This window comes from Delphinapterus leucas, chromosome 1 (genome assembly GCF_059928025.1).
Source record: "Delphinapterus leucas isolate spDelLeu-1000000601 "Yukka" chromosome 1, BTC_Dleu_Yukka2, whole genome shotgun sequence".
NCBI lineage: Eukaryota > Metazoa > Chordata > Mammalia > Artiodactyla > Monodontidae > Delphinapterus > Delphinapterus leucas.
The window spans coordinates 38,166,430-38,188,623 of record NC_143129.1 but is presented as its reverse complement, the minus strand read 5'-3'; the positions used below and the strand labels follow the sequence as shown (position 1 = coordinate 38,188,623).

Genomic DNA, 22,194 nt, shown 5'->3' with positions numbered 1-22,194 from the left:
ACTACACATCCATTTAAAACTCAAGTCTGTACCTCACACTACATACCAAAATAAATTACACCAGTTGCACATGTAAGAAGCTTGCAAGTTGCCACTTTACCCTAACAAGATGCGTCTTTTACAAATGCTTTCTCCCACACTGTGGCTTGTCTTTTCATTCTCTTGATAGTGATTTTCACAGAGCAGAAATTTTCTATTTTAATGAAGTCTACCTTATCAATTCTTTCTTTCATGGAGTGTGCCTTTGGTTTTATATTTTAAAAGTCATTGCCATACCCAAGGTCATCTAGGTTTTCTTCTATGTTATCTTCTGGGAGTTTTACAGTTTTGTGTATTACATTTAGGTCTGTGGTTCATTTTGAGTTAATTTTTATGAAGGATATAAAGTCTGTGTCTCGGTTTTTGTTTTTTTTTAACTATGGACATCCAGTTGTTTCAGCACTATTTGATGAAAAGACTATCTTTGCTGCATTGTATTGTCTTTGTTCTTTTGCCAAAGACCAGTTGATTGTATTTATGTGGGTCTATTTTGGGGCTCTTTATTCTGTTCCATTGATCTATTTGTTGTTTCACCAATACCACCCTGTCTTGATTACTGCACCTTAATAATAAGTCTTCAAGCTGGGTAGTGTTATTCCTTCAACTGTGTCCTTCAATGACGTGATAGCTATTCTGGATCTCTTGTCTCTTCATATGGACTTTAGAATCAGTTTGCCAATATCCATAAAATAAGTTGCTAGGATTTTTATTGGGATCACACTGAATTTCTATAGATTAACTTGGAAAGAACTGACATTTTGATAATACCGAGTCTTCCTATTCATGAACATGCAATATCTCTCCATTTATTTAGTTATTCTTTGACTTCATTCATCACAGTTTTGTAGTTTTCCTCTTATAGAGGTTGTACATATTTTATTAGATTTATACAGAAGTATTACAGTTTTGACAATGCTAATGTAAATAGTGTCGGGTTTTTTTTTAAAGCTATTCCACTTGCTCATTATTGGTATATAGGAAAGCAATTGCCTTTTGTATATTAACCTTGGATCCTGCACCCTTGCTATAATCACTTATTAGTTACAGGAGTTTTGGGTCAACTCTTTAAGATTTTCTACATAGATGATCATGTCACCTGTGAACAAAGACAGGTTTATGTCTTCGTTCTCAATCTATACACCTTTTATTTCCTTTTCTTGCCTTATTGCATTAGCAAGGACTTGCAGCACAATATTGAAAAGTTATAATAAAGGAGGACATCCTTGCCTTGTGCTTAATCTTAGTGGGAAAGCATTGAGTTTCTCTCCAGTAAGTATGATGTTAGCTATTGGGTTTTTGTAGATCGTATTTATCAACTTAAGAAAGTCCCTCTCTATTCCTAGTTTACTGAGAGTTTTTATCATGAGTGCACGCTGGATTTTGTCAAATGCTTCTTCCGCATGTATTTATATGTCTTTTTTCCTTTATTTGTCTTGGTTGGATTATATTAATTAATTTTCAAATGTTGAACGAGCCTTACGTACCTGACACAAATCCCGTTTGGTCATGGTATATAATTGTGTTTATACTTTTTTGGCTTCGATTCACTAACATTTTGTTGAGACTCTCTGACACAATTTTTATCACATTTCTACTAGAAAAGGTTTGGGATTCTAACGAATTTAAGCTATTAATTAGTCTTATCAAATTGTGCTTTTTATTCAAAGATACACCATAGCAGAACCCTGAGGGAATGGATGGTGAATGGTAAGGCCTGAATTTACACTTCTTTTATTCTTTATACCCTGAATCCGTCTCTCAGCAAGTGTTCACGGTTGATGTTTATTTTTTTGGAAATTAGACATAGCTCATTCCATTCATTCATTCAACAGATTCTACAGCAGAAGGGAGGCTCCTAAGGAGGTAGGGTGTATTAGTGGGGCTGCGGGTTATTACAGGGAATGCAAGCAAGGCCTCATAATGGAGACGGTGATATTTGAGAAAAGACCTAAAAAAGTAAGTGGATGAGTACTGTAGATAGTAAAGACAACAGAATTCAGGTAAAGGGAACAGCAAGTGAAAATGTCTTCCTACTATACTTGCTGAACATCAAGGACTAAAGAGTATAAGGTGTTTGGAAAAGAGTGAGCAAGGAGTAGAGGTGGAGGAGATGAGATCAAATATATAATGTGGAGGGTAATCATGTAGCAACTTTCCAGCATTTTAAGAACTTCAGCTTCAACTATGAGGAAGGGGAAGACACTGAAGTCACATAATTCTTCTGACTTAGATTCTCAAAGGGTTCTCCGGCCACTGTGTTAAGTACACAGTTCAGAGGGATAATAATTAAGATGACAAACAACGAAATCTTAATCCTGAGTGGTAACAGTGGAAAAATCGAGAAACTGTCAAATTCTGGTTCTATCTCAAAGATAGGGCTGACACGTTTTGCTTGTGTATTGGATGTGAAAGGAGAGAGAAAGAAAAACGTCAAAGATGAATCACATTTTGTAAATGAGCACCAGGAAGAATGGAGCAGCGCTTTTCTGTTTTGGAAAGTCTACAGGAAAAGTATGAGTGACTATGTGTGTATTTGATTGCAAGCTATATTAAGTTTGGGATGTCTATTAAATGACAAAACAGAGATATTCTGTTAGTAACCAGTCTTGTTAGGTGGACCCAGTCTGTAAATGACAACCATCAACCTACCTAATCTGCTCAGTTTGAAGCCCCATAAAGGATTTGGGGGCATTAGCGTGAAGAGGGCTTCCTTTTGCGTTTGTGTGTAATTTGCTTTGACACTGTGGTTAGGCTAAAGTAGCACTATTCTGGGCTTTCATCTTTGGCAACTTTTTTCTCACCAAGCTTTTTTATTGGGTTGACGCCAAATGAGTATTTGCCTGATTCTTCATGTCCTGATTCTTTAACTATTTTCCTAGTTTGGACAGCCACAAATTTGGTTAGTATTTGTTAATTTCACCCTTCAACTTGGACACACTTGAAGCGAAGTGAAGTCCCACCACACTGATGGTAGACTCCATCTGAGCATGCTCAAAAGGGCACAGAAGGTTGTCCACGGGGAGGGTACTATCAGAGGCTGATTGACAGTATCTGTGTTGTAGACCAACTTAAGGGCAAACACATGCGGTTCTTACGCTTTCCTGTTCCTGATAATAGGCAATGGCAGGCTTTGGATCACAATGTTTGAACCCAGCAGGAATAGTGTTGCATTATATGTGGCATGACTATGATAAGGGGTATATATGTTATCTAGCATGTATCTTCTTTGTTATGCTACACAAATACAAGGCTGTCACTTTCTGAGACATTAAACTTTCTCTGGCTGTGACAGATTAAAAGCAGATGCCAAGTTAGAAACATTTCTGAATTAGGTGATTTGGGTTCCTTGACCAGGTTAAAAAAAACAAAACAAAACTGTTTTTCTTCTTGGTTTCACATTTAAACAATATGAGTTAGTCTAAACTATATGACCAAAAAAATCGAACTACTAAAATAACAGGCTCTTATCATTATTATTTTGATATAATAAATAATAGAGGGATATTGTTTTACTAATAATTACCAGCATTTAGTAACGACAAGCCAAACATTAAGCCTTTAGGAAATTTGTGAACTCCTTCATTTCTTACAATAACTCTGTCAGATTGGTACCAGTATTTATCCCCATTGAAGAAACTCAGTTTCAGAGGAAGACACTGAGGCACAGAGAGGTTAAATGTAACTTGTCTATAACTGCCCTAGCTGCTATGCTAGTCGGCTTCATCAACCACTATCACATTTCTTTAAATGGACTTCAGATTCAGATAAACAATTTTTCCTGGTTGCAAGGAAATCATTTAACAGGCCCACATTGCAATGCTTGAAATGCAAGTCTGAGCCCAAATCTGAGAACCTTAAACCATATGATCACTAAAAATACTGAGTATCAATTCTGAGCCTTATAATACGAGTTTGCATTTAAAATAACAGGCCCTATTAGGAACAAGTGTACAAATGGCATTCTAGGGGGGGAATATATCCAACAGGTGTTTTAAATTCCTTTAGTGGCAGTGAAAAAGTATGAAGGCATTTCCTGCAATACTAAATGAGCTGATTTGCTTTTGGTGGGTAAACACTGAACTTTGTTTACAAAACTTAACCTGAAAGTATTTTCTAAGTATCCTGCTATTACTGAAAGTTAGCCTTGTTATCTCCTTTAACAAACAAGAATGGTAAGACACAGTCTCAGTTAGTATAGTATGGATAAATCATTTGCAGTCTTGGGTAAACTTGTACCTTAACAAGTGTCTTCAATTTGGGGAAGACATGAATTCACAATTGCCATTCTCTATGCATATTATTGCCATATAAACTAATTCCAGCAAAAGAAAGCTATAGTTAGGTAGAACCTTTCATAAAGTGACGCAGTCACTCAGGAATACTTCATAACCTAAACCGACTGGACAGTCAGTAACCAATGAATTATCCTAATGCTGATTCATCTCAGAGGTCCTTTATTCCAATGACTTTCGCTGCTATCCCTCTCTTTTCCTTTTGGGATTAAGAACTACGCATAAAGTCTTAGTTACTCTAAGGTTCACCTTGTACCTCTCCTGTCATACAACTCGTCACTTTCCCCATCATCTGCCGCCAAATGCCAAAAAGAAATCTGAGTACTCTGCGGTCATGGCACAGGTATTTCTAAAGAGAGGAACACCTGTTCAAAGATCACTAATCCGAGAATAAATATATGGGGAAATGAACTGGGGACACGAGTGGAATCAACTGAAACTGCGAGAGGTCAGCAGGGCAGATATGTGGGTCTATATGTGCCTTAAAGAATAATGCTGTCTATGAGAAAATACACTTTAATGCCCCAAACTTTAATCCAATTAATATCTGGGAATATATTTCAAGACCACTTGTATATATGTGTATGTACATAAGGTTAGCATTGTATATTATTTGTGTTATGCTCTCCCTTATATTCATGGGAATATGTTGCCTTTAAACTTTCTTGTTGATTTTGTACATGGATGAAGGTTCACACAGTAAGATAAGTTCAAGGATTTCTTTCTCCAATACCATTGATATGAATTCCTATTACTTAATTTCTTTTTGATAGATTTTCAGATGACAGTCCAAGATAGTTCTGCCAATGGAAATCACAGGACTACCAAATATGGAAAAGACTTTGGAACAATTACAGTGTGTTTTCATGGTCTGCATCAGAATTCTACAGAAGGCGTTTGGCTGAATTGGCAGTGAAATGAGAATGGAAAGTTAGTGTGTCGGTTACTTTTCAGTGTGATATGCTTTCTTTTCTACTATTCTACTATGTATTAGAAATTACGTAAAAATCAGGAGAAGAGAAATGGTTAAGAAAAAATATAATGTCATGTTAAAGACATTCGGCACTTACCTAGACTCACAGGTAACATGAGAGAACATGAGAGCTGGCTTGTGAGAGCTAACCTTGTTCCATTTCCCTCAGTGTCTTCATGAAAAGCTTTGAGGCTCAAAGAAGGAAGTGACCCTGCCAGGTGCATACCATGAATCAGTGATGAAAGGGAGACTCCTTGGCTTCTGTAGAGCCATGCCTCTGTGCACACGGTATTAAAGAAGCATTAATTAAATGCCCCTTTACCTAACAACGTGGAGCTTAATCATAGGGTTTGGGCTTCTTGTCTCTTCTTTTCTTTTGCTTTCTCTTTTACATCCTTGGGGGCCTTAGTTTTTAGTTGCTCTCTTGAACTGGATTTACAAGACATTTATTTTCACTAGCCCTTATTTTTTCCGATTGTAGGCTGAATTTTTAAGAAGTTGGGGAAGGATACTGAACTGCCAAAAGTTAACAGATTATTGGCAAAGGTATAAAAATAATTAGAATGCCAATTTCCCTGGGTATTCCCTGTGTACTTTAGGGGTAAAAATAGTATTTGTAAAGTGATTTCAAAATGTGCAAATATTACCTGTGGGATATAACCTATGGGTGAAGAGCACTAACTCTAAAATTAATTTGCCTGGATCTTTTTTCCCCAGCTCAACCAGTTATTAGTGGTGAGAGTTCAGGAGTGGTACTTCTTTGTGTTTCACTTCCTCTTTGAAAATCAAGGGCTTAATAACCTCACCCATTTTACAGGGCTGTGGTGTGGAGTTAATACATGCAGAGTGGTTAGGAATCCATGCCACTCTTGTCTTTTAAAATCAATCTTACTATTGTTGTTACTACTATTATTAATTTGTTAGCTGTCCTTGAAAAAGTTTGCCAGCAGTACTCACTTGCTTTTCTTTTTGCTGTATATTCTCTACATCCCACTTAAGCGTTCTACCAATCCTTAAGAGGCTCTTTTCAGATATTTTACACCTCTTTACTTGTTTGTCACAGCAAAAGTAAAAGGAGTGTGGCTCCCCTTGATCAAGCAAACCAGAAGTTTGGTTTTCTCCCATTCATACACATTGGTGAACAGATGTGAAAAAACGACTCCGTGGGGCTTTCAGTCTGGAGCCAAACATCCAGGCTCTGTGTTACTTGACACTATTATGCACACATGCTGGTCCCTTAGGACCCAAAATAATCTCAACTAAGCCCATCATTATTTCAGGAATATGACGAATGCTATTTGTGAAGTAGTTGAATGTAACAGAAATACAAGAAAAGACAGAGGTGTTTCGTATCACAACTTTTTGAGAAATGCTCAGAGCTCTAAGATGTAGCTGACAATTCCCCCATCAGCTAATCCTTTCAAAGTGACCATAAATACATTTTTTCAGCAATGGCAATAACGCGGTGACTACACTCCTCAATTCCTCACAGTGTCAGCATTAAATACATTAAAAGGGTAAGTTAAAATATCTGTCTGATTGCTTCTGACATAACCCCGAGATCTCTTTTATTTCTGTACTCCATCAATTATAATGTGGAACATTAAGACAAATTATTTGCAAACACTAACGAGGAATGTAGCAACAAGTGGCAGACAATCAAGGGGAATTTTGCCATAGCATGGTGCTTATTTTATTACAAGCAGGAGTGCAAACCCAAAGGATGTAATTTAGAGGAAACTCTGTCCTGTCTATTCTCTAGGAACTAGAACAAGAAGACTGAGAGAAGATGATTCTGGGTAAATCAAACCGTTTTCGCCTAATTACAGCTGACTAATAGGGAGCAAACTCCCATGGAAGGCTGTGATCTGCTTGAAGAAAGCTACGAGGTTGCCCTGGTTAGGATCTTTCATATACAGTTATTCAAGCTCAGACTTGATCATCTGTCAGGGATGCTACAGTAGGGAGAGTTTTGCCATAGCTCTGAGACTCAGCAAGATCACTTCCCACTCTAAAACCTACAATGTTAATCACCAACACCAGCCATCGTTAAGAGCGACCTTAAATAACTCCAAATCTGTTCATCTACTCACATATTCTTTACACAGTCAACAGACCTCGAGTGATTACTACATGCCAGACACAGTTCTAAGACACAGAATAAGGGATAAGAAAGGTAACAACCTCTGTCACTGTGGGGCTTGAGTTCTTTGGGAAGAAGTTCATCTAAATACAAAGAGACACGAAAGATAATATTTGTTTTTATTATTATTCTGTGAAAGAAGTAAAGTAATCTGATAAATTGGGACTAAGTTAGGCTGGTAGGACAATCAAGGAAAAATTATCTTTAAGAGATGGGTGCCAAAGAACAGAAAGGAATCATTTATGGACAATTTTTCTGGAAATAATATTTCCAAAACATGGGACAAACAAATACAAAGGCCCTGAGGCAAGATGAAGCTTAACTACAATCAAGGAAAAAGAAGAAGCTAAATGGTTAGGTCAGGAGATAACCACACAAATTTACACCAGCTGGTCCCTAACTTCAAGTCTACGTGGATATATTCTTGAGGTGAGTTAGACATATATATCATCCAAAAAACAAAAAGAAGTTGACTCCACAATTACCCTGGAAATTCTGAGTGAGACATTTACAAAGGCACAACCATATTAAAGATCACAGACATCATTCTCCAAACTCCACTCTGGCCACCACCTGCAGGCATTTAACAGGGGTGTTTAATATCCTCTCTAAAATATTGGGCAGGAAGAACAAACATCCTAGCATGTCTGCACAGCGCACCTAGTGTCCCACAATTGAAAAGTAGCTGGAGCTCACTCTGCTGATAGCTCTGCCGGTTTTTTTTTTAACCTTTTATTAAGAATCCCATCTCTTTTAAGAACTGGGATATATTGTTTGAGGGAAATAAACTATAGGAAAATTCAACTGACAGAGATCATACTGTACTTGACTTTTCTGTTCTTTGCTACATTTGTTTGTTGAGACAAACGTCTGTTCTTAGCCTTTTTTTAATGGCTCTGTTAAATAGAACGGACACACAGTACACTGCACATACTTAAAGAACACAATTTAAGTTCTGAAATATGCATATACCCATGGACCTGCCAACACAATTAAGAGAAGGAACATATCCTCACTTGCAAGTGTTTTTATGCCTCATTCATAAAGCCCCTTTTTCCCCTCACATTCCACCCCTCCACATCCCCAAGTGACCACTGATATGCTATCATATCAGTCTATCGTTAGACACGTGTTTGCATTTTTCTAGAAATTTATATAAATGGATTCACACAGTGAGGACTTTTATCTGGCTTCGTTCACACAATGTAATGATTTTGAGAGTAATTCATATTTTTGTGGGTATCAATAGTCAATCACTTTGCTTTGCTGAGTAGTGTTTCTCTGTATGAGTATACCACGGTATGTTTATTCATTCGCCTGTTGATGGGTGCTTGAGGTTGTTACAATTCTTTTTATTAAAAATAAAGATGCTGTGATGATCCATGTACAAGTCTTTGTATGAACATATGCTTTGATTTTTCTTGCATAAATATCTAGGTGCAGAAACCCTGGATCATACCGCAGGTGTATGTTTGACTTATAAGGAAACAGCCAAACTGTTGACTGAAGTGACTGTACCATTTTCCTTCCCACTAGCAGTGTAAAAGTCTTGCAGTTCCTACACTGCCTCACCAATACTTGGTGTGGTTGGACTTTTCTAATTTTAGCCATTCAATACGTGTGTAGTGGTATCTCCTGGGGCTTTCATTTTCATATAGCTAATAATTGATTACACTGAGCAACTTCATGTGCTTATTTGCATCCGTACACCTCCTTGGCAGGATCTCTTTTTAAATATTTTTACCCATGTTGTTAATTAAAAAAAATTTTTCTAATTACTGAGTTTTGAGAGTTCTATACATGTTAGAGACACAAGTCTTTTCAGGTATATAATTTGTAAATATTTTCTTCCAACCTGTGGCTTTTCTTTTATTAATAATGGCTTCCAAAGATGAAACCCAATTTATCACTTTTTTTCTTTTATGGATCTTGTTTTTGGTGTCATCTCTAGGAAATCTTTGCTTAACCCAAGGTCAAAAAGATTTTGTCCACGTTTTAGAGATTTATGTTTTGATCTACATTTAGTTAATTCTTCATGTGTTGTGAAGTAGGGATCAAAGGTCATACTTTTGCATATGGCTATCTATGCACAGTATCCGTGTGCTATATGCTTCTGGCACCATTGGTCAAGAAGACTATCCTTTCTCCTCGAAATTGGCTTTGCAGCTCTGTTGAATAATCAGTTGTCCTTATGTGTGTGGATATGTTTCTGGGATCTACATTCTATTTGATTGACCTATTATATGTGACTCTTTGTTATAATATATTCTTTCACGGATGTCTTTCCACTTGCTCATGTAAATAGTCTCCCAGTAATATAGCCTTACCATTTTACTGGACATACCTAGGTATACCTGAGATGCATTTGATAAATCGATGGAACTTGCACTCAAACTAGGGTTACTTTCCAAAAACACTTAAAATGTTCAGGTGTAAAAACTATGTACTCTACAGCCTTCCTGCCTCAACCAAGAGTATGTTAACACATCCCCACAAGCTATTTTGCACGTGTATAGGGCTGTAGAGTCTGGGGAGCATGAGAGTGGTATGTGCCGTCTAGCCCAAAAGATCATCATAGAACGCAAAGGAAACATTAAGGAAATAGATAGGAATCGTCAAATGCCAAATGTTAAAATATTTCTCATGCGTTTTTAGTATTTACATTGAGATAAATAAGCAAATTGTTATAAAATAAAATACAAAAATTTAGAGAATATTTCAAAATGCTCTTTCTTGCCAGATGCAACCAGACACTAGGAATAAATAGAGGAATTTTCTGGAACCAGCTTGTCTTTCCTTTTTTTATCACCATTGAGTGATGGGGTTGTGTTTTATTCAGTCTATTGTACATGTGGGTGTGAATAAGATGGAACTTTTCTCAAAAAGAGAAATGAGCAAAGAATATATGTTGTCAACTTGTCTAAAACAGTTTTTCATGTTTTGACTCATTTTTCTTTGTATTGGCATTTCAAGGGATTTTGTTTTTTAATTTGACTATTAAGAAACCTTGATAATTTCAGTGATATCCCATGAAGATAATATAAACTGTAATGGAAAATGAAAAGATGATAATAGCAACCGGCACTGTGATATTTCTTGTCAGTGTTCTTTATTATTTAGAATAGTAACAAACCCCATATTAATTTGACTTTTTGAACTTTGGCCTTTACTTTGGTGGAAGAAGTTCCTTTCACTTTGCTTATTATCTGTTTGCAATTAAAAACAATTAATGGGGGCTTCCCTGGTGGTGCAGTGGTTGAGAGTCCGCCTGCCGATGCAGGGGACACGGGTTCATGCCCTGGTCCGGGAAGATCCCACATGCCGCGGAGCGGCTGGGCCCCTGAACCATGTTCGCTGAACCTGAGTGTCCAGAGCCTGTGCTCTGCAATGGAGAGGCCACAAAGATGAGAGGCGCACGTACCGCAAAAACAAAAAAAGACAAAAAAAAATTAATGACCATACTTTGATATGACCATCTTAGAGTTGTATAGGGGGAGGATAGTTATGCAACTATTTATATATCTATGGGTTCAAGAAAGTTTAAAGGCTTGATATTTGAATCCTGTGGAATGCAGCCTCCTTTCCCAGAGGGAAATGAACATATACATGTACTAAATGTAGTTTAAAATAAAGCAACACCTGTTCGTAGAGGCACCTTCTATTCCAGCCATGTTTAGGTATAGGGAAGGGGAACAAGAGCTATAAAACATAAGCCTTGTCTATAAGGAGTTTACAGTTTAGGGGGGTTGAGGGCACTCAATGACTCAATGAGGATAAGCCTGATGCAGGTGACTACAAGGTCACCCTTGGATAAAGTCTGCTTTAGGAAAGACCAGCTTACTCTTATTCTCTTAAACTCTTTAATGCGGTGTCCAATAAACCTGAATATCAAGCTCAAATGCCACTTTAGGAATGTTTCCAGGGGGGTAACAGTCAAGAAGTTAATATGATTCCTACGCACTTGACACAACTCACGAGAGGTCTTGAATTCGGTGAGCACGTTGACCTCCTTTAAGAAAGATCACCATTTAAACTGTGAATGCTAAGTTCTAAGAGAATGAAGTAAGTAATAAGTGATATTCAGGTTCAGAGGTGGAAGAGAAAAGAGGTCTCACCTTGAGTAGAACATTTTGTTGGATTCTCCAAACTGGCAAACAATAAGGAGAACATTAACCAAGTAAGACTCTGAATAAGTTGAGAATTAACATGAAAGCCTCAGATGGAGGTCAAAATGTCCCCTAGATTTAAGGATACACTTAGGCTGAAAGGGAAACTGTTGAAAAAGATACAGAAAATGTTAAATATTTCACAAAAATTTATTAGAATAAAACAACTTAGCAAAGTTTGCACAATATGAAATCAACATATACACATCACTTGCATTTCTGAACATTAACAATGAAGAATCTGAAAAAGAAATTAGGAGAACAATTCCATTTACAATAGCATCTAAAAGAATAAAATACTTAGGAATAAGCTTAACCAAAGACATGAAAGACTTGTACATTGAAAACTACAGCGTTGGGCTTCCCTGGTGGCGCAGTGGTTGAGAGTCCGCCTGCCGATGCAGGGGACGCAGGTTTGTGCCCTGGTCCGGGAAGATCCCACATGCTGTGAAGCGGCTGGGCCCGTGAGCCATGGCCACTGAGCCTGCGCGTACGGAGCCTGTGCTCCACAACGGGAGAGGCCACAACAGTGAGAGGCCCGTGTACCACAGAAAACAAAACAAAACAAAACTACACCGTTACTGAAAGAAATTAAGGAAGACATAAATAAATGGAAAGACATCCTATGTTCATGAACTATTGTTAAAATGTCCATATTATACAAAGCTATCTACAGATTTAATGCAATGCCTATCAAAATCCCCTATTTTTGCAGAAATAGAAGAAACGACTCCAAAATTGATATGTAACCACAAAGGACCCTCAACAACCAAAGCAAATGTGAAGACCTCACACTTTCTTTTGAAATGGAGTTTTCTTGTTATTGTGGGTTAAAAATCCAAAGTCATAAATATCCATAAATTATCCTCCTAAATTTACATTTTGGTTCATTCTCAGTGACAGGCCTTTCTGTGCCTGAGTGGCAGTGAGGGCTGCTTCAATATCTGTAGCTTGGACTTCTGTCACTGACATGGTGTGGGTATCCCAGAGCCTTGGCTCTTTTACCAGTCAATCAAGTCCTGCATGAACCATGCTCAGAAGGGCCCCACCCTTGCTTGGTTTCATGCTCTGCTATTGCTGTCTTGAAATTCTTAATGATTTTATCTTTGAACTTACGTTCTGTAAGTAAAATTTATAGGACAATAAAATATACGCATGATCAGAGGAGACACGTGCAATATGTGTGTCTGCCACCATTCCTTCTGCCCCATTCACATCTAGTTTTCACTCTGCTTATGCTGTGCTTTCTATGACATGCTTATTTGGTACCCATTTGGAGTCTTACTGAGTTCCACCAGAATTCTGTGCTACTGCTCACATCCAAGACTAAGTGAAGGTGTTAACAGCTCCAGGAGGCCATGCTTTCCATTTGAATCTGAACCTACTTCTAACACAGAAAGAAAGCAGTTTTCTAAAAAACAAGAATGTCCAAGGAATCTTATCATATCCTTTCTTACTCGTGTTACTTCCCAATATTAGCCAAACACTTCTACTGAAAAAGATGACATATATGAAAAAGAGAAGAGAGAAAAATATGCTAACAGATTCCTAATTACCCAAATGCCCCATATCTGTTTCAGTAAGTATCATTATATATTATGGAAATTTTTCTCAGTGACAGAGAAAGACATCCTGGCTGAACATCCCCCTGCCCATGACACAGAGATGATGGTCTCAAGCTATCTTGAAGGCGTTGGAGCCCACTTTATCAGTTACTAATATTAATGGAGGACAAAACTTAATACTCTGTTTGCTCTGTATTTGTTAAATCACCTCCTCCCTTCATTAAAATGGATGGCCCAGGGCTTCCCTGGTGGCGCAGTGGTTGAGAGTCCGCCTGCCGATGCAGGGGACACGGGTTTGTGCCCCAGTCCGGGAAGATCCCACATGCTGCGGAGTGGCTAGGCCCGTGAGCCATGGTCGCTGAGCCTGCGCGTCCGGAGCCTGTGCTCCGCAACGGGAGAGGCCACAACAGTGAGAGGCCCACATAGTGGAAAAAAAAAAAAAAGGATGGCTCATAATTCAGTCTGTAGTGTGTGTATCATTGGAAACTGAACACATTTTTGTTGGTTTTATTAACGTCATAGGTTTCTAGGGAGGGTCTACTAAATAACTAAGTCTAGTTTCACACTTACTAATAAATTTTGATGTAATTTTGAGTAAATTAAGCTCATCATAAAGGAAGGATACTGATAGTTGCTACTACCCCTTCCCTGAGGACTCTTGTAAAGCACTAAATAAAGTAACAGAGGTGTATATGCATGCATATATTTTTATATTTGTACACACTTAAAAAGAACTCTACAGAATGCATTATAAAACTCTTGATGCTGTGTGTCCCTAGTTCCCAGCTCTCTCATTAACACTATTTAAATGAGCAAAATGTTATCTATTAGGATAGCTATCAGAGTACTCCAAATACTACTTCTGCCCTAAGCAAGTAGTCAACGTTAGGAAGCCGCTACCATCCAGTCACCTCCCACTTCCTTCCCCAAAGTAGAGGGAGGTGAAGGTCCCATCCCGTGCCATGGTGTTCTCTGCCCCAACTGCATGCTTTTCCCTGCTGCTGGAGAGGTCAACAAAAGAAGTGCTGGGTGAAGACCACCGGCCCAGATCACCAGGCTCACTGATGTCTGGGAAGGAGCTGCAGTGTGAAAAGTCTTCACACATCCAATCAAAAAGCTCCTCTTCCCTGGTATCTACCAGCAGTAGGCCCTACAAGAGGAAGATTCCCCTGCCACTTTTTCTGCTGCTGCCAGGTCTGAGGTCGTCCCCATCGGGGATTGAGGCATTGACATGGGATCGAGGTGAGCTGCTCCCTCCTAAGCTTCCACGCTTAGCTGCTGCCAAAAACCCAGGTACCATGGAGAAGAACACTGAGTGTCAGTGGAACAAGATCCTGAATAATATAAGGACGGTCAAGGAAGACTGCAGTGCCCCTCAGCCTGCCTCTTCTCTCTCCCCACCTGCCTCACAGACTGTAGACTCCCTGCCCCCGGCCGCTCACACTTTGCAGGTCCCTGCTACTACCACCTACTTGGCCAACCTATATTCCACGTCCCCCATCCTGTCTGTCCCTCCTCCTTCCCCAACACCTAATATTGATCAGGAAACAAGATACACAGTCCCTAAGTTGCCAGTCCTGCTGATTCTCTTCCTGCTTCAGCTTCTGATCCCATTTGGGGAATTCCACTAAAGAAGAATGAAGGCCCTTTTCATTCAGTCACAGCCACACACCTCTTATTTCTGACCTCCCTCCACCTCCTAGCATCCCAGCTTTCTCCTTCCAGCCACCATCCCACGAAAAGGAACTCCCAACACGCATTTCTACAGATTTTACTCCTCCTTTATACTTACATACCCCTCTTCCAGTCCCTACCATCAATCCCCCTATTTTAACTGGGCAGCCCATGACTTCTATGGCAATCCCTTCCACGAGAATGGTCACGGCATCTGGAAGTTTCACCTTCCAGTCTACTGCACACACTGATGTCTACATGGACACTACTGCCTCTTCCAAAGCTGCTATGTTTAGGTCTCCCCCAGGTCGCAGGGTGGACCAGAGGCACCCTGCAGAGGTCCCAGTGTCTATCACCCCAACTGTGCCGATGGTCCGCTGAGACACCCCAAATTTTAACCATCCCTTTGGACTCCAAACCAACCTTCAGCCCATATGTGGGACGTCTGATGGGAAGCAGAGAGCCTCTCCCCCTACTGTTCCTGTTATCCCCAGCCGCCCATTTACTGCTTCAGCTCCTGTTTTCCCCAGAACACCATTTAGGGCTTCGCCGTCATCAGTGCTTCAGCAGGCAGCAGCTCTGACACTGAACCTATGGACAACACACCTCCTAACTAGGCTATCATTTTCCATTCGGCCCCTGTTCTCTTCAACCTCTAATTTACGGCTTAAGCAGGCAGAAGCTGTGACACTGAACCTATGGACAACACACCTCCTTCCAAGGATGTCATTTTCCATTCGGCTCCTGTTTTCCCCAGCCACCCATTTACAGCTTCAGCAGGCAGAAACTCTGACACTGAACCTATGGACAGCACACTTCCTTCCCAGGGTGTTATTTTCCATTAGACTCCTGTTTTCCTGAGCTCACCATTTAGGGCTTAAGCCGTGATGGGTACTTCAGCAGGTAGCAGCTCCAAAACTGAAACTATGGACACAAAACCTCCATCCCAGGCTGTCATTTTCGATTCGGGTCCTGTTTTCCCAAGCCCCAATTTACGGCTTCAGCAGGAAGAAGCTCTGACACTGAACCTATGGACACCACACCTCGTTCCCAGGCTGTCATTTTCCATTCGGCTCCTGTTTTCCTGAGCACCCCATTTTGGGCTTCAGCCGTCATGGGTACGTCAACAGGTTGAAGCTCTGACACTAAACCTATGGACAACACACCTCCTTCCCAGGCTGTCATTTTCCATTCGGCTCCTGTTTTCCCCATCCAACCATTGTCGTCTTCAACAGGCAGAAGCTCTGACACTGAACCTGTGGAAAACACACCTCCTTCCCAGGGTATCATTTTTAATTTGATGCCTGTTTTCCCCAGACCCACACTTAAGGATTTAGCAGGCAGAAGCTCTGACACCGAACTTATGGGCACCACACCTCTTTCCCAAGGTGTCATTTTCCACTTGGCTCCTGTGTTCACCAGCCCCCCATTTACGGCTTCAGCAGGCAGAAGGTCTGACAATGAAACTATGGACAACACACCTCCTTCCCAAGCTGTCATTTTCCATTCGGCTTCTGTTTTCCTCAGCCCCACTTTATGGCTTCAGCAGGCAGAAGCTCTGACAATGAACCTATAGAAAAAACACCTCCTTCCGAGGCTGTCACTTTCCATTCGGCTGCTGTTTTCCCCAGCCCCCCATTTTCGGCTTCAGCAGGCAGAAGCTCTGACACTTAATCTATGGGCAACACACATCCTTCCGAGGCTGTCAGTTTCCATTCACTCCTGTTTTCCCCAGACCCCCATTTACGTCATCAGCAGGCAGAAGCTCTGACACGAACCTATGGACACCACACCTCCTTCCCAGGCTGTCATTTTCCATTTGGTTCCTGTTTTTCCCAGGACCCCTTTATGGCTTCAGCAGGCAGAAGCTCTGATAGTGAACCTATGGACAAAACACCTCCTTCTCAGGTTGTCACTTTCCATTGGGCTCCTGTTTTCCCCAGCCCCCAATTTACGGCTTCAGCAGGAAGAAGCTCTGACAGTGAACCTATGGACAACACACCTCCTTCCCAGGCTGTCATTTTCCATTCGGCTCCTGTTTTCCTCAGCCGCAAATTTACGGTTTCAGCAGGCAGAAGCTCTGACACAGAACCTATGGACAACACACCGCCTTCCTAGGCTGTCATTTCCCATTTGGCTCCTGTTTTCCTCAACCACCAAGTAGGGCATGAGCCGTCATGGGTACGTCAGCAGGTAGCAACTCTGACGCTGAACATATGAACACCACACCTCCTTCTCAGGCTGTCATTTTCTATTGGCTCCTCTTTTCCCAGCCCCCCATTTAAGGCTTTAGCAGGTAGAAGCTCTCACACTGAAACTATGGACAACAAACGTCCTTCTCAGGCTGTCATTTTCATTCGGCTCCTGCTTGATCCAGGCCGCCATTTATGGCCTCAAGTGTCATAAGCTCTGACACTGAAACTATGGACACCACACCTCCTTCCCAGGCTGTCATTTTCCGTTCGGCTCCTGTTTTCCCCACCACCCCATTTATGGCTTCAGCAGGCAGAAGCTCTGACACTGAACCTATGCACAAAACAACTCCTTCCCAGGCTGTCATTTTCCATTCGGCTCCTGTTTTCCTGAGCACCCCATTTAGGGCTTCAGCCGTCATGGGTACGTCAACAGGTTGAAGCTCTGACACTGAACCTATGGACAAAACACCTCCTTCTCAAGGTGTCATTTTCCACTCGGCTCCTGTACTCCCCAGCCCCCAATTTACGGCTTCAGCAGGCAGAGGCTCTGACACAGAACCTATGGACAACACACTGCCTTCCCAGGCTATCATTTTCCATTCGGCTCCTGTTTTCCTCAACCACCATTTAGGGCTTCAGCCGTCATGGGTACGTCAGCAGGTAGCAATTCTGACACTGAACATATGAACACCACACCTCCTTCTCAGGCTGTCACTTTCTATTTGGCTCCTGTTTCCCAGCCCCCCATTAAGGGCTTCAGCAGGTAGAAGCTCTGACACTGAACCTATGGACAACACAGCTCCTTCCCAGGCTGTCATTTTTCATGCGGCTCCTGTTTCTCCCAGGCCGCCATTTATGGCCTCAAGTGTCAGAAGCTGTGACACTGAAACTATGATCAACACACTTCCTTCCCAGGCTGTCATTTTCCATTCGAGTCCTGTTTTCCCGAACCCCAATTTACGGCTTCAGCAGGCAGAAGCTCTGAAACTGAACCTATGGACACCACACCTCCTTCCCAGGCTGTCATTTTCCGTTCAGCTCCTGTTTTCCCCACCACTCCATTTACGGATTCAGCACGCAGAAGCTCTAACACTGAAACTATGGACAACACATCTCCTTCCCAGGGTGCTATTTTTAATTTTAAACCTGGCTTGCCAAGCCTCACACTTATGGCTTCAGCAGACAGAAGCTCTGACACTGAACCTATGGACACCAAAACTCGTTCGCATGCTGTCATTTTCCACTCGCTTCCAGTTTTCCCCAGCCCCACTTTACGGCTTCAGCAGGAAGAAGCTCTGACACTGAACCTATGGACAAAACACCACCTTCCCAGGTTGTCACTTTCCATTGGGCTCCTGTTTTCACCAGCTCCCCATTTATGGCTTCAGCAGGAAGAAACTCTGACAATGAAACTATGGACAACACACCTCCTTCCCAAGTGGTCATTTTCCATTCGGCTTCTGTTTTCCTCAGCCCCACTTTATGGCTTCAGCAGGCAGAAGCTCTGACAATGAACCTATAGACAAAACACCTCCTTCCGAGGCTGTCACTTTCCATTCGGCTGCTGTTTTCCCCAGCCCCCCATTTTCGGCTTCAGCAAGCAGAAGCTCTGACACTGAACCTATGGGCAACACACATCCTTCCCAGGCTGTCATTTTACATTCGGTTCCTATTTTACCCAGCCCCCCATTTACGGCTTCAGCAGCCAGAAGCTCTGACACTGAACCTATGGACAAAACAACTCCTTCCCAGGCTGTCCTTTTCCATTCGGCTCCTGTTTTCCTGAGCACCCCATTTAGGGCTTCAGCCGTCATGGGTACATCAACAGGTTGAAGCTCTGACACTGAACTTATGGACACCACACCTCCTTCCCAAGGTGTCATTTTCCACTTGGCTCCTGTATTCCCCAGCCCTCCGTTTATGGCTTCAGCAGGCAGAAGCTCTGACACAGAACCTATGGACAACACACGGCCTTCCCAGGCTATCATTTTCCATTTGGCTCCTGTTTTCCTCAACCACCATTTAGGGCTTCAGCCGTCATGGGTACGTCAGCAGGTAGCAATTCTGACACTGAATATATGAACACCACACCTCCTTCTCAGGCTGTCATTTTCTATTGGCTCCTGTTTTCCCAGCCTCCCATTTAAGGCTTCAGCAGGTAGAAGCTCTGACACTGAACCTATGGACAACATACCTCCTTCCCAGGTTGTCATTTTTCATTCGGCTCCTGTTTTATCCAGGCCGCCATTTATGGCCTCAAGTGTCAGAAGCTCTGACACTGAAACTATGGACAACACACTTCCTTCCCAGGCTGTCATTTTCCATTCGGGGTCTGTTTTTCCGAACCCCAATTTATGGCTTCAGCAGGCAGAAGCTCTGACACTGAACCTATGGACAAGATACCTACTTACAAAGTTGTCACTTTCCATTGGGCTCCTGTTTTCCCCAGCCCCTGATTTACGGCTTCAGCAGGAAGAAGCTCTGACAATGAAACTATGGACAACACACCTCCTTCACAGGCTGTCATTTTCCATACGGCTCATGTTTTCCTCAGCCCCACATTTACGGCTTCAGCAGGCAGATGATCAGACACTGAACCTATGGACAACAAACCTCCTTCCAAGGATGTCATTTTCAATTCGGCTCCTATTTTTCCCAGCCCCCCTTTAAGGCTTCAGCAGGCAGAAGCTCTGACAATGAACCTATAGACAAAACACCTCCTTCCGAGGCTGTCACTTTCCATTGGGTTCCTGTTTTCCCCAGCCCGCCATTTACGTCGTAAGCAGGGAGAAGCTCTGACGCTGAACCTATGGGCAACACACCTCCTTCCCAGGCTGTGATTCTCCATTCGGCTCCTGTTTTCCTGAGCCCCCCATTTAGGGCTTCAGCCCTCATCAGTACTTCAGCAGGTAGCTCTGATAGTGAACCTATGGACACAACACCTCCATCAACAGGCTGTCATCTTCAATTCGGATCCTTTTCCCCAGTCCCCAATTTACGGCTTCAGCAGGCAGAAGCTCTGACACTGAAACTATGAACATCACACCGCCTTGCCAGGCTGTCATTTTCCATTCAGGTCCCGTTTTCCCATACCCCGATTAACGGCCTCAGCAGGCAGAAGCTCTGACACTGAATCTATGGACACCACACCTCCTTCCCAGGCTGTCATTTTCCATTCTGCTCCTGGTTTCCTCAGCCCCCTTTTTACGGATACAGCCGTCATGGGTACTTCAACAGGTTGAAGCTCTGACACTGAACCTATGGACAACACACCTCCTTCCCAGGCTGTCATTTTCTGTTCGGCTCCTGTTTTACCCACCACCCCATTTACGGCTTCAGCAGGCAGAAGCTCTGACACTGAACCTATGCACAAAACAACTCCTTCCCAGGCTGTCATTTTCCATTCGGCTCCTGTTTTCCTGAGCACCCCATTTAGGGCTTCAGCCGTCATGGGTACGTCAACAGGTTGAAGCTCTGACACTGAACCTATGGACAAAACACCTCCTTCTCAAGGTGTCATTTTCCACTCGGCTCCTGTACTCCCCAGCCCCCAATTTACGGCTTCAGCAGGCAGAGGCTCTGACACAGAACCTATGGACAACACACTGCCTTCCCAGGCTATCATTTTCCATTCGGCTCCTGTTTTCCTCAACCACCATTTAGGGCTTCAGCCGTCATGGGTACGTCAGCAGGTAGCAATTCTGACACTGAACATATGAACACCACACCTCCTTCTCAGGCTGTCACTTTCTATTTGGCTCCTGTTTCCCAGCCCCCCATTAAGGGCTTCAGCAGGTAGAAGCTCTGACACTGAACCTACAGACAACACAGCTCCTTCCCAGGCTGTTATTTTTCATTCGGCTCCTGTTTTATCCAGGCCGCCTTTTATGGCCTCAAGTGTCAAAAGCTCTGACACTGAACCTATGGACACCACACCTCCTTCCCAGGCTGTCATTTTTCGTTGGGCTCCTGTTTTCCCCACCACTCCATTTACGGCTTCAGCACGCAGAAGCTCTAACACTGAAACTATGGACAACACATCTCCTTCCCAGGGTGCTTTTTTTAAATTTTAAACCTGGTTTGCCAAGCCTCACACTTATGGCTTCAGCAGACAGAAGCTCTGACACTGAATCTAAGGACACCAAAACTCGTTCGCAGGCTGTCATTTTCCATTGGCTTCCAGTTTTCCCCAGCCCCACTTTACGGCTTCAGCAGGAAGAAGCTCTGACACTGAACCTATACAAAAAACACCGCTTTCCCAGGCTTTCACTTTCCACTTGGCTCCTGTTTGCCCCAGCCCCCCATTTACGCCTTCGGAAGGCAGAATCTCTAACAATGTTCCTATGGACAACACACCTCCTTCCCAGGCTGTCAGTATCAATTCCACTCCTGTTTTCCCCAGACCCCAATTTACGTCGTCAGCAGAGAGAAGCTCTGACGCTGAACCTATGGATGAAACAACTTCTTCCCAGGCTGTCATTTTCAATTTGGCTCCTGTTTTCCTGAGCACCCCATTTTGGGCTTCAGCCGTCATGGGTACGTCAACAGGTTGAAGCTCTGACACTGAACCTATGGACAACACACCTCCTTCCCACGCTGTCATTTTCCATTCGGCTCCTGTTTTCCCCATCCACTCATTGTCGTCTTTAACAGGCGGAAGCTCTGACACTGAACCTGTGGACATAACACCTCCTTCCCAGGGTATCATTTTTAATTTGATGCCTGTTTTCCCCAGACCCACACTTAAGGATTTAGCAGGCAGAAGCTCTGACACTGAACTAATGGACACCACACCTCTTTCCCAAGGTGTCATTTTCCACTAGGTTTCTGTATTCCCCAGCCCCCCATTTACGGCTGCAGCAGGCAAAAGGTCTGACACTGAACCTACGGACAACACACCTCCTTCCCAGGGTGTTATTTTTCATTTGACACCTGGTTTCACAAGCCTCAGACTTACGGCTTCAGCAGGCAGAAGCTAGGACACTGAATCTATGGACACCACACCTCGTTCCGTTCCCAGGCTGTCATTTTCCGTTGGGCTCCTGTTTTCTCCAGGCCCCCGTTTATGGCCTCAAGAGGCAGAAGCTCTGACACTGAAACTATGGACAACACACCTCCTTCCCAGGCTGTCATTTTCCATTTGGCTC

General features: G+C 42.4%; 1 long non-coding RNA gene across 1 annotated transcript in view; it reads right to left on the bottom strand.

Annotated features, from left to right (window-relative positions):
* LOC111171135 (uncharacterized) overlaps window positions 1-22,194 on the bottom strand; it is a 196,788-nt gene that overhangs the window by 10,449 nt on the left and 164,145 nt on the right. The window lies entirely within an intron of this gene.